We start from the raw sequence: 15,042 nt of genomic DNA, 5'->3' as shown, positions 1-15,042 counted from the left end.
AAATTAAACAAACAATAAGAGACATAAGGCCAGAAAACATCGCTCACCTTAACGCTTCCCTTTCTAAAGAAAGATGGAATTTTCTAAAATTCATCTCAACCCGTTGAGCAACAGTTTAAATTGTTTACCGACACTTTTAATTTCCACGTTAACACCTGCTTGCCCCTACAAAAACAATATAATGTCTGTGACAAAAATTCAAAAAACAATTGGATCACACCAGGAATTTTAGTTTCTAGAGAGAAACTGAAATTTATGTCCGAAATTTATAAAAACACTTCTAATGAACAGTTCAAAATATTTTTTCAGGAATTATAAAAAAGTATATAAGAAAGTGATCCAAGCTGCTGCGAAAGCACTCGATGTCTCCAAATCAATTCTCTCTTCAAAAAAACGTTTCTAAAACAACTTTGGGGCATCATAAACAATAAAACAAATGCATACAAACAAATCAAAATTAAAGTTGGGGATAGGCTTGTGGAGGATGAGACTGAGATTGCCAGTCGGTTTAACGAGTTCTTCGCATCCGTTGCTGACGGGCAAGGTCCTCGGCCATCTGACCCTAAAGTACGGCCCCTCGCGAAGGCAAAGCCCAGCAGCATCAATGGTGTTGGCGCCTGTTTGTTGAGGATGAGCTTCACCTAATTATCCAGCAGCTCCCAGCCAAAAAGTCAAACGACCTTAATCTGATGTCCCCATGGCTCATTAAAAAATGCTGCAAGCATTTAGTGAGACCCTTAACTGAATTAGTAAATTATTCATTCCAAACAGGAGTGTTCCCCTCTCTCACCTCAAAAATTGCAAAAGTGGTTCCAATTTTAAAGAAAGACGATCCAGCCTCTATAAATAACTACCGGCCTGTCTCAATTTTGCCAGTATTCAGCAAAATTTTTGAAAAGCTTTTTTTCTTATTAAGAATGCTTCACTTTTTGGACAAATACAATCAGCTCTCAAATGAACAGTTTGGGTTCAGAAAGGGTAAATCGACAACCGACGCAGTCGTTGGTCTTGTCGATATGATTGTAGAGGGGATTGAATGTCGGAACCACACAATGAGTGTGTTCCTGGATCTGTCCAAAGCATTCGACTGCGTTGACCACAATATACTGCTCGACAAACTTGAGTCCCACGGCATTCGAGGCGTGCCTTTTAAATGGCTTAGCTCATTTCTAAGCCACAGATCCCAAGTTGTCCAGATATCAAATAAATCATCCAAACCAATAGACCTTACATATGGAGTCCCCCAGGGGGTCTATCCTCAGTCCTGTGCTTTTCCTGCTTTATTGTCAACGACATAGAATCATCGCTTCTGCATGGAAGAACAGTTGCAGTTTGCAGATGATACGACTCTTTTTTTCAATGCAAGATCAAGCGAAGTTTTGGAACAACAGGCTTTTGTTGATATCAACAACTGTGTCCAATACTTCAACAGCCTCAACCTCACAATAAACTCTTCAAAAACCAACGTTTTAAATTTTTCTTTGCACACTGCGGGCAAACCAGTGCGGACCTGCCATCTTGATGGCTGACTCCGCACTGGACGAAGTCTACTCTTTCAAAATTCCTTGGAATGTACCTTGATCGAGGACTGACATGGAATGTGCACATTGATCATGTTTGCGCCAAAATCTGCTCAGGCATCTTTGTTCTGAGGTCTTTAGCAAAATACTGCCCGAGTCAGGTACTGATTACGGCGTATTATGGCTTATATACCCCCACCTGGCCTATGGAGTGATCCTTTGGGGAGCTTGCGCTAACACTCAGTTCCAAAGAGTTTTCAGACCTCCAAAAAAAAAAGCAATTCGAATCATCGCTAAAATCAAATTCAGAGAGTCGTGCAGGCAAGTTTTCAAGAAATTGCACTGTTGACTCTGCCATGTCTCTACATATTGGAAACAACTAATGTTTTGTGTGAATAAATGTACCTTAACCAGAGGACAAGACATACACATGTATGAGACACGTGGCAGAGAAAAACTACCGAACTGGTAGACCACAGAACGGTGGTTTATGAACGCCTGCCTTCACAAGCGGGTGTTTCAATTCCTCAACAGACTGCCCAATCCAATCAAAGATGCTCCAACGCCAAAGGCGTTTAAGACTCGCCTAAAACGCTTCTTGGTGTCTCAAGCGTTTTATATAATGCAGGTGAGTTTTTGGCTTTCAACTGGGAGGCCGCCCAATTTGAAGAATGACACCGCTGTTCGAAGTGGGTTGCATTGGCGATGAATGAAAGAGGTGTGACTTTAAACATTGTATGTCTGTATGTGTATTATAGTATGAATGACCGAAATTTTAGGATATTATTATTAATTGACGTTTGCCATACGATGTATTATTGTCTCAGCAAATAAAACAGATTTGATTTGATTTGATTTGAACCTTTCTAAGTGAATATGTTTAGAAACAAAATTTCGGATTAATTGTAACTAAATAAAGTCTACGGTTTTACAGAGAAATTTATATGGTTTTCATACATTTTTTTTAATGCTTTCAAGATCATGGACTTTCCAAATGTTTGAAAGTGTTACGATTACATTAAAATTGAGGATTGCTGTCTCATCAGTGATTTGCGAATCAGGCAAATAACCTAATAATGAATCTTCAGTTTCATATTTCGAAATGGTAGTGTCATTTCTTCCGACTGAGCTGATTAATATGTTAGATGATTTTAATTTTAAATTGATGTAAAACATTGTTCATTATTATACCTCAAATGTTTGTGAATCGAAAATTGTACGATGTTTTGCAGCTATATTACAATTACAATCTAACGAGAATATTCACAAAGAATGTTTCTGTCCTGTGTTTTTACAAAATGGTTTAAATAGAAAATAAGGTAAACTAGATTATTACAAATTATGAAAAAGATTAAAAGAAAATTCAAAATGAATTGAAGGCGATCCAAGTATTTATTTCCACCTTAAATTTGTAAAATGTTTTGAAGGTTCATGAAAAGTTTATATAGTAAATAACATGTTTATTGAAGGTTTCATATATTCAATTTGGTGATATAAACTGGTTAAAAATCTCTAATTTTATTTTTTATATTATAATTGAGTTCATTTGTATTGTTTAAGTTGTGAAATTTCTCGGTTTAGAATTTTGAGCTTCGATCTCTCATCGATCCGTGGATCGTTATCTACTGAACATAATGATCAGATGCGGCAATACAAAATATAGACACTACAGCGTTACAAATGGTTGTAATGACGATGTTGATGGCTGTACTCGTTGTAGAAATTACCCTTGTGGTAGAATCCACGGACTAATTTGATTCAAAAGAAGAAAGGGGGTCACGTAGTCACTGGGTAGGGAGTTAATAGGATCCGGAGCGTGGATGTTAATGTCGCCAACCATAATTAACCTAGACACAGTTTTACTAAAACAAATTTAAAATCAAGTCAAGGTGGTAACAAAAGAGTTTAATAACTCTCTGTCATTTGATAACCCAGTGACAGTAATTGGTCTACCAGCGATTGTAATTTTTCAAAAAAATTTGAAAATTGTTCGTGCCACAGGCTCCAAAAACTTAAATTCAATTTTATGTTGATCCCATTTGACAAATATTTACACTGCCCTCATTATGCATTTCATGCCAAAAGATACGTAACCAATTCGTATTTTCAATTTCGACATATCGACCGTCGATTCCATGTACCCATCCAGAGACGGGTAAGTCTGGTCTAATCGTTTGTTACAGTTAGTCTATAAACTTTATTGCTTGCTATCTGGACATCAAAGTGTACTGTTTTGTAAGTCCACTGTGAATAATAGAAGGTTTATAAATGCTCCACATCACTTATGACGGAAGTTTACATTCTTTATTTTGTGCCTGGGTCTGGTTTTCCTAACCTTTTGGTATAGTTTGCGGAATAGTACAGTTTTCTGAACTGGATGGTTACTTCATGTCTATTAGTGTGCTATAGAATAGACACAATGCCTCTGGTAGGACCGTCTGTTGTTAACGTACAGAATTAATGTACAGGATCAACATGGAGCGGTGTAGCGACCCAGTATCGTTGGTTTCCACTGTCATAATGTACAGCTGTTTCTCACCACGATTAACTCACCGAGGCATCCATCTCAGTAGAAAATCGTATTATCATTAGGAAACTGACAGAGCTTTACAAGCTTTTTAGAGTGTCAAACAAAACTAAGCTGGTGCATTGCCGCTCATCATCTCAATAGTTATCGATAAATGTTAAGGATTCCGTCGTACTCTAAAAATTAGAAATATGACGACGCACTATTCAATCAGCAGTAGAAAGGATCCGAACAGGTCTGTATTCCTTTGGAAAAACAGGTGAGTGATCTTGTTTGAAATAAAAAAAGACAAAAGTTCACTATTTGGAGAATTTAACAGTTATTGTTGGTATTTTGAAAATTGAAACTACTAATGGAAGTACTCTAACCTCTGTAGCCGGCCAGTACGCTCAACCTCATGAGGATTGTAGGACAACCTGCTGACCATTGATCAACGGATGGAAGTATTGCAATTAAGAAGATGCTGACTGGCCTCATATGATGTGTTTTGTTTGATCAAATCCCTTGGTACTGATGAGGTTGAGGGCTTGCAGGACATCCGACTGAAATTAGAGGAACTGGTGAACGTATCACGATGAAAAACACATTAACCTGTTTGATAGATATATAGGCAGAGTAGAGTCTACTGCATTAGTACTGATATGGTTGAGAGCTTGCAGGACATCCGACTGAAATTAGAGGAACTGGTGAACGTATTACGATTAGAAACTTCCAAGACTTTCTGATTTGAATTTGCTAGTTAATGGGGGATCGACTTTGAGTATAAGTGATGTAAGTTTACAGTGCCTCACCAATGTCATAGGTTGTCTCTTATTGGAAATAAAATATTTCATTGACAAATGAAACTTTTGTATAAAATACATCTCCTTTAAGGGCTGGATCTGCGTGAATGCATTATCACGTACATGCATACATATGTATATCATTATTTAAATTTTATTTACCGTTTTTAAGATTTGTTTAAACATATGATGATTATTAATTGTCTTTAGAGAGTAATGCAGCTATTTTCAACTGGTGCAGTAGTTACATGACGGTCTGGATTACGCAATCTGTCATCTATAATGTGTTCAGCAAGCCCTGGCTTCTCCATCTGTTTTTCTATTTAACCGTCTATCCTTGGCAGTTTCAAATGTCAGATTTTATCCTTTCGGCTTTGCAAAACCCTTTATGAAAATACCATTAAACTGAGTCAAACATTCTAATGCCTAAATCAAAGACTATTTCTTTAAGAAAACAAAGCTAGAGCTACGCTTTTCTTTTCTGCTCTCGGCCTGCACTAAACAGAACAAGTAAATATTCTATTGTAAATATGCTTAAAAATTTATAATTTATTGACAATGACTTTTTAAATATTATTTATTATTTTTTTTATGAATTGATCAGTCAGACCGTTATAAAACATGTTCCAAAATCTCTTAAAGTTAACACATTCGTAGTGTTGCGGACACAGGAACTCCTCATAACAATCCACTACAAAACAGTTCCATGTCGGGGGTTAAGGAAAATTGCAATGTCAAAGCAGAAACAAGTAAAGTAATCAAATATAAAAATGCGGTTCTGGGAGTAACACGTAAATATTATATTCAGACAGAGAAAGTGCTTCTTGAATTGCCATTATAAACATAACGACAAGATTATGTACAAATATTAATCCAAAATAATAATTTAGTGGATGAAATTTACCCAATTAAGATTTGAACGTAACGAAATTTATCATACGCTCATTGTAAATTGTGCCAAATACAAAATGAGAAGTAAATATGGCCAACGACTTCAGACTCATTTTAAAAGTGTTAAAACTAAAAAAGCTCAACCCTTTATGTAAGGTAACATCAGTTTTGAGTTTAGAGACTCGGTTTCAACATTTCAATTACCGGTGAAACAAAGGGACATGCATTAAACCCCTGTTCTCTCTCGCACTTCTTTGTATGTGATAAATGTATACGGCTCAGTCGGTACACCGTTGTCATTTTTCAAACACAGCTACCATTCTTAAGTTACGATTCAATGTAATGTGTATGAATGAAGTTCTTCTGCCAGAGTAGTTCCTATGAACGATTGTCCGGTAACATCGTACGGTCTGTAAGCCCTGTTTGATCAATGTTTTACAGTCATATTCTTCCAGTTATTATTGAATGCACAATTGTAAATTTGACAATGTTTCGCCTCAAAAGGACGTCCAATAGGACGATCAAGAAAAATCAAGGAACGAAGAACCAGAGAAAATGTTACGAGACGGAGAATACTTGCAAATCATTTTAAAAGTAATTAACGACAAAATATCAGAGGCATATTTAAGATTTTTTACGAACTCATCAGGGAACGTCCTCGTTAGAAAGAGAATATTAAATAAGGTAAAGGCAGACACTGCCAACTTCTTTATCCTCCAGAATGTAAAATATAACCTAGAAGTTAGTATTTATGTGCAATTTACTTTTAGGTTTAAATATTTTAAACCAGATTAAACCAGTCCGAGAAATATAAAGTTTGTTAAAATTCATGATTAGAATACTCTAGTTTAACCAAAAGAGTATTTCATATTTATTTATTTATTTATTTCATTTACGGCAATACACCATTTTACAAAATATCAATAATTAGCTCAGAAGAGGACTAGTAACTTAGAAGCAGCGTGCAACAATAATATATACAATAATAGAATTAATAAACAGTACATAACAATATAAGTAACTAGGACAATAAACAATGGACATAAACTATATAATACATTGTAACAATAACATAAATAATAAAATATAGATAACAGATAGATAACAGTAACGATAGCAAATATATAACATTCGCAGCACTATGTGGACCCTTATTAAGTTGCTATCACAGCCCAATATTCGTGCATACAGCACGATGTGGCCCTTTAAAGGCACCACCCAGGCACTCATCACTTAGAACACACTGTCGATTTTCAGGCTCCAGTTGGTGAAGTTATAGCTGCCAGTACGCTTCTCCTGAATGTGACGAAAAGACGGATCAAAGAAGTCCACGTCAGAACACATACTGTTGCCCGTTCTCATCAGCCTCGGGATCGTACCGTGGTAAAGGTAGTTGGTGTATGATGGTGGACGTCTGGTGAACAGTTGGGAGCTCCGTGCTTGACTACGAGGTATATGAAGGTCTATTGCCTGAAGAATGGCTGGACATTCGATCATCCCATTCAAGATCTTAAAAAGGAAAACCATGTCCATTAAGGTTCTGCGAACTGACAGCGGTGGAAGGTGTGAAGAAAATTAGACATTGTCTCCAAATCGACATCGAGATACTGATAACCAAGCTTCACACCAACAGTTCTGAAACACACGCTTTTGAACAGATTCAAGCATTGAGATGTGTCCAACCTGGTTGGGGGACCAGACCACAGAAGAAAATTCGAGGACCGGACGGACCAGAACAGCATACAGGGTCCCGACTACAGTAGCAGAGAAACACGACGACAGGTGCGGCATATAAAGCCCTAGGATTGAGACTGCTTTACTGACGATGCTGCGAATGTGCTCACCCAAAGTCCAGCGTTGATGTAAGGAGAACTCCAAGGTCACGGGTTCTCGTAACTCTCTGAAGGGTGACACCATAGAGCGTATAATTGAACTGCAGGATTTCATGAGCTCTGGTGTACGACATAGTGTTGCATTTATCAGTGTTTAAGTCCATACCACTTGCTTGACACCAGTCTTGAATTCGTTGTAGATCCCTTTGAAGTTCCTGCTGATGTTGGATACTTGATATCTCAGCAAAGATCTTAACGTCATCAGCAAACAGGAGATATTGGCTCGATAAAGTAGTACCAATGTCATTGATTAAACATGGAGAACAAAAAGGGTCCCAGATGTGATCCCTGGGGAACACCAGACAAAACATTAACTTGTCTGGAGAGCGCTCCTGCATACTTGACCTGAAGAGTACGCCCGTCAAGGTAGCTTCGAAACCATGCGTGTAAGGTTCCAGTTACACCAAAAGCCTCAAGTTTTTTCAGCAAATGGGAATGTCCAACTCTGTCGAAGGCCTTGCTGAAGTCCAGATAAACACAATCCACCTGTTTTCCTCTCGACAATGCAGGAAGAACAACACTAGTAAAACTCCACTAAGTTGGTCGCAGTAGATCTTCCTCGCTGAAATCCGTGTTGTTCAGGGATAATCAGATTCTTAAATGTAAAAAGTCATTCTGTCCAAGACCAATTTCTCAAATATTTTAGCCATAGCTGGTTGAATGACGATTGGTCTATAATTTTTCACATTAGAACGGGATCCTGATTTGTGGAGAGGTACAAGAAAATCCCGATTTTAGGTTAGTAGGAAACACTCCCTGGCTTAGTAAATTGTTGAAGTGTATCGATAGATGGGGGAGCCAGAACCTCTGCACACATCCTGAGAACACGCGGGGGGAATCATATCTGGACCTGGGCTCTTAGAAACTATCCAGACTCCTCAAAATCCCTTCCACTTCAGTGGCTGTAACATGGACAGTCGAAAGATTAAAGTTGTTGGTAAAGGAGTATTCAGGAACTGCAGCACTGGGCACTCTGTAGATGGAAGAAAAGAAATCAGCAAATAGTTCACAGATCTTGTGCGGTTCCCCAGCCACTTGATTGCCAAGATTAAGATAATTCTGAGTAGAATTATTACTTCTAAGATTCCGCACATAGCCCCAAAAAGTCCTTGGATTATTTGATAGGCCCGCCTCAACATTGGATATATAAGAAGAATAACATTCTCTTGATAATTTCTTACACTCATTGCGAGCTTCTCTAAATATTTTATAATCTTCTAAATTCATCGTTGACTTGAAAACGGGAAGAATGAAGTTTTTTTTTTCTTAATAAACACATTCACGAAGCCGCTTTGAGAACCAGCTGGGAAAGGGGCTGTGACCAATTCTCTTGTTAGGGCAAGCAGTTTTGTAATATGACGTCCCTCAAATCTCCACAAAACTTGACAAACAGGACTTCCGCCATCGATGAGAGAATTTTCAGCGGGGGTACATCTGTTGAGAGATCCAATCGTTTACCCTAGCGACATTGCATCTATTAAAAGTTCGGTACATATGCCGTATGGCGGTTTTGGGGGGTATGGTCACCCGCAAGCATAAATTCGTGGGGCTGGGTGAGCACTCTCTTCAACTATCAACGGGTCAATAGATGGAAACACTTGCAGTTCCGGATCAGAAGAGAACTGCAGAGTAATGTTATTTATATTATAAATCAGATTAGCTGTTTTTGGGGAGAGTTCAATGGAAGTATTTAACAGGTTTAGATACTAATGGAACACTAACAAATTTTGCCCAACGTATACAAGATTTGTGTGAAAAAAAAAACTGAAACTTGTAATCACTTTGATTCAGAATTCTGATTCGATTAAGTCAGAATTCAAGCGATGTCCAAACTTGTTTGACATGTGTTAGGATCTGAACTATCTATTACCAAGTACAAAGCATACAGTTTATATAAATACAAGAGTAATGTAAAAACACTGTAGTGTTTATGAATACAATATGGTAAGCTGTACGGATTAACAGAAAACATTTTTGCACTGTAAAACAGAGGTCTTGTTTTTTAAAGCCAATATCATCATTTTAGGGCCTTAAGTCCGTTTAAGCCACGAAAAGGCGCATAGTTCACTTAAAGTGTGCAGATACGACGACTTGGTCTTCTAACTCACTTACGAACTAAGTAAGGCACGTTACGGGATAAGTTTACTGAAGAGACTTTAGCCTCGTAGTGTCAGGGGGATTAGGGATTAGGAAACGCTGAATTCCATACTTGGATGTTCCTGTCTAAAAGACTAAAAACTAGTTCCTACTTAGTCATAATGGGATCATAGATAATTAAATACACGATCACACATAGAATTTCAATTGTAAATACGTAATATAAATCCCAGCCTTCATAGTTAAAGTAGGATCAGAGTGAGAAAGCACACGATCATACAACAAATTTCAACCGTACGGACTACAAATCCCGTACCTTCATAGTCACAATGGGATCAGGGATAAGAAAGCACCCGATCATACAACAAATTTCAACCGTGCGGACAACAAATCCCGTACCTTCATAGTCACAATGGGATCAGGGATAAGAAAGCACCCGATCATACAACAAATTTCAACCGTACGGACTACAAATCCCGTACCTTCATAGTCACAATGGGATCAGGGATAAGAAAACACCCGATCATACAACAAATTTCAACCGTACGGACTACAAATACCGTACCTTCATAGTCACAATGGGATCAGGGATAAGAAAGCACCCGATCATACAACAAATTTCAACCGTGCGGACAACAAATCCCGTACCTTCATAGTCACAATGGGATCAGGGATAAGAAAGCACCCGATCATACAACAAATTTCAACCGTACGGACTACAAATCCCGTACCTTCATAGTCACAATGGGATCAGGGATAAGAACACCGATCATACAACAAATTTCAACCGTACGGACTACAAATACCGTACCTTCATAGTCACAATGGGATCAGGGATAAGAAAGCACCCGATCATACAACAAATTTCAACCGTACGGACTACAAATCCCGTACCTTCATAGTCACAATGGGATCAGGGATAAGAAAACACCCGATCATACAACAAATTTCAACCGTACGGACTACAAATACCGTACCTTCATAGTCACAATGGGATCAGGGATAAGAAAGCACCCGATCATACAACAAATTTCAACCGTGCGGACAACAAATCCCGTACCTTCATAGTCACAATGGGATCAGGGATAAGAAAGCACCCGATCATACAACAAATTTCAACCGTACGGACTACAAATCCCGTACCTTCATAGTCACAATGGGATCAGGGATAAGAAAACACCCGATCATACAACAAATTTCAACCGTACCCGTACCTTCATAGTCACAATGGGATCAGGGATAAGAAAGCACCCGATCATACAACAATTTCAACCGTACCTACAAATCCCGTACCTTCATAGTCACAATGGGATCAGGGATAAGAAAGCACCCGATCATACAACAAATTTCAACCGTACGGACTACAAATACCGTACCTTCATAGTCGGGATAAGAAAGCACCCGATCATACAACAAATTTCAACCGTGCGGACAACAAATCCCGTACCTTCATAGTCACAATGGGATCAGGGATAAGAAAACACCCGATCATACAACAAATTTCAACCGTACGGACTACAAATACCGTACCTTCATAGTCACAATGGGATCAGGGATAAGAAAGCACCCGATCATACAACAAATTTCAACCGTGCGGACAACAAATCCCGTACCTTCATAGTCACAATGGGATCAGGGATAAGAAAGCACCCGATCATACAACAAATTTCAACCGTACGGACTACAAATCCCGTACCTTCATAGTCACAATGGGATCAGGGATAAGAAAGCACCCGATCATACAACAAATTTCAACCATGCGGACAAAAAATCCCGTACCTTCATAGTCACAATGGGATCAGGGATAAGAAAGCACCCGATCATACAACAAATTTCAACCGTACGGACTACAAATCCCGTACCTTCATAGTCACAATGGGATCAGGGATAAGAAAACACCCGATCATACAACAAATTTCAACCGTACGGACTACAAATACCGTACCTTCATAGTCACAATGGGATCAGGGATAAGAAAGCACCCGATCATACAACAAATTTCAACCGTGCGGACAACAAATCCCGTACCTTCATAGTCACAATGGGATCAGGGATAAGAAAGCACCCGATCATACAACAAATTTCAACCGTACGGACTACAAATCCCGTACCTTCATAGTCACAATGGGATCTGGGATAAGAAAACACCCGATCATACAACAAATTTCAACCGTACGGACTACAAATACCGTACCTTCATAGTCACAATGGGATCAGGGATAAGAAAGCACCCGATCATACAACAAATTTCAACCGTGCGGACAACAAATCCCGTACCTTCATAGTCACAATGGGATCAGGGATAAGAAAGCACCCGGTCATACAACAAATTTCAACCGTACGGACTACAAATCCCGTACCTTCATAGTCACAATGGGATCAGGGATAAGAAAGCACCCGATCATACAACAAATTTCAACCGTACGGACTACAAATCCCGTACCTTCATAGTCACAATGGGATCAGGGATAAGAAAGCACCCGATCATACAACAAATTTCAACCGTACGGACTACAAATCCCGTACCTTCATAGTCACAATGGGATCAGGGATAAGAAAACACCCGATCATACAACAAATTTCAACCGTACGGACTACAAATACCGTACCTTCATAGTCAAAATGGGATCAGGGATAAGAAAGCACCCGATCATACAACAAATTTCAACCGTGCGGACAACAAATCCCGTACCTTCATAGTCACAATGGGATCAGGGATAAGAAAGCACCCGATCATACAACCAATTTCAACCGTACGGACTACAAATCCCATACCTTCATAGTCACAATGGGAGCAGGGATAAGAAAACACCCGATCATACAACAAATTTCAACCGTACGGACTACAAATACCGTACCTTCATAGTCACAATGGGATCAGGGATAACAAAACACACGATCATGCATAAAAGTTCGACTGTACATACTATAAATCCTGAACCTTAATAGCCACAGTGGGATCAGGGATAAGAAATCACTCGATCATAACAAAGAATTTCCATTGTACGAACTAATAATCGTAATAACGTGCCTTCATACTTACAGAGGTATCAGAGATAAGAAAACACTCCGAACTGTAGAAACTCTATAATCCCTTTAACTGTAGAGACTATGAACACCATGTATTCTTCGTTACAATGAATTACGACAGAAGAAGACGCCCGATTATAATGGATTTTCCCAAGTTAGGGATCATAAACAGGTCATCTTGATTAAATTTGGTTCAGGGATAAGTATAAAGACTATAAACACCATGCCTTCTTAATTACAGTGGGATCAGGGACAAGAGAACGCGTAAGCATTCCTGGATATTCCACGTCGTGCCTATTAAGTCGTAGTTGGTTTACGGATAAGGAACAGCACGAACACTCGAGTTTTTGAAGAAATATTCGTTGGTACTTTTTCAAATTCGTGGAGAGAAGTCATCGAAGCCATGAGTGAATAAGCCGGCCGTGGTCCTCGTGAATCCTTACTGAGGTGAAAATTCATCAGTATGCTCATCCTTCCATCTGTGATACGTAGCTAGGGCAGAGTTCTTCTCTTACTATTGAACTTTAGTAGGATGTCATTTGTCAAAAGTTCAAACTTAATTAACTTAAACACATGTTCATCAGATAAAAAATGGTAAATTTACCCGGAAACGTTTTGTATGGAAAGATAAATAAATTTGTGTCATATAAAGTTCAATAATTTAAATTTATCATTGTAATCATTCTGTAAGTAACGTCGCAATGAGTAGGATACCGTATTTTTTCACGCAGTTTTCTTGGTCTATCCTAATACCATAGAAAGATTTCAGGCCAGAGTTGGGCTAGAGGTTAGTTAAATGTTTTAATGTTGGCAGAACCATTCCTAGACATTTTTTTTCGAAATCCAAATCCAATCCAATGTTACAGAAGGTACTAAGTAAAATGTTGAATTCTAATAATTTGTCAAACTACAAATACGATTTAGGAAAGTACATTGGATACAATAAAACACAATTGTTTTGAGCAAGAACCAGACTCAGACAAATGTAGCGGTTGAGACTACCGAGAGAATTTCCCTTGTAAATGACGTGGAAGGTTCAGTATCTTATTTTATGTCTAGAACTTCTACTGTTCTGCTCCTTTAGCTGTTCACGCTGTGTTTGAATTTTCAATCAATCATTTATTGTCACTGACATTGTATATAACGCATGACAGAGTAAAATAGCTTAACGTATAAGATTAATGTATTAAATATACAAAATTAACATCATAAAATTGTTGTATTTTTTCTTTTTTTCTTTTCTTTTTTTTTAATAAAGAGGAGAGGCCGATCTCCTTTTAAGCCTTATTCTGTCCGTCCTCATGGGCCACTGGCCTGTGCGAGGATCTTATCAAACAGATAAAGGGGAGAGTCGATACAGTACAAGGTTGATTGTACTGATAAAAAGTGCAACGGTCACAGACAGGATGTGAACCTGCGCTATCTCTAACTCAGACTCAAAGTCCAATGTATTAGATCGCTCGGCTATCGGCACTCCCAAACAGACACTGCGTTTAGACACGTATTTATTACAATGTTCATTATGTCTTTTTGAAACTGAGCAAAGATAAATGATAGATATCTGAAGGAGTGTCAGTGAACAGTTTCACTCCATGGTATTTAAAATTGTTCATGTATTATTGTGTTTGTACAGTGATCATGGACATCGGTAAAATTATGAAAGTTGCTAAGGTTGTGTTTAACAAAAAACGCTGCATGCAGGCATGAGGCAAGGTTAGAGCTTGAAATCTTTTGAATAGTGGCCTACAGTCAGCATTCCAATTTGAACTATATAATTTTTTTAGTTGTTTTTTCTGCAGAAAAAACCTTTTTAGAAAGATGCTATAAGATGACATATATGAGGTGGTTACGTACATAAGCATTGTGAATGTAAAGAAGGATCTTAATCGTCCCACCATTTAAGGTTCTTAGCATAAAACACCCTCTTGTAGTACGTATTGCGCTTATATCTGTCAGGATACATAAGATTCCTGATGTTTGGAAACTCATTAGGTTGTCTCCCCGTGTAGTGTGAACCCAAATAGTTAAATCTGTAATTACCAGAGTTTAAATAACCGTAGTTTCATATACTTAGTGCTTATTGCATATTTTAGGAGCTTTAAAATGTGTGCATAAAAACCTATAAACATTTTACTGAAAAGTTTGTTTATCTTCTTTTTATATTTCTGTGTATACTCCGCTAAAACCTACATCTCTCACGTTATCTAAGCTACACGGATGTAGTATGGCTTGTCTGATTACATTCATAAGACCTAAATCCGGATACTAATTAAATGCCATATACATTAGTTTCAACAGATCGT

The sequence above is a fragment of the Homalodisca vitripennis genome, chromosome X (genome assembly GCF_021130785.1).
Source record: "Homalodisca vitripennis isolate AUS2020 chromosome X, UT_GWSS_2.1, whole genome shotgun sequence".
NCBI lineage: Eukaryota > Metazoa > Arthropoda > Insecta > Hemiptera > Cicadellidae > Homalodisca > Homalodisca vitripennis.
This window is presented reverse-complemented; position numbering follows the sequence as displayed.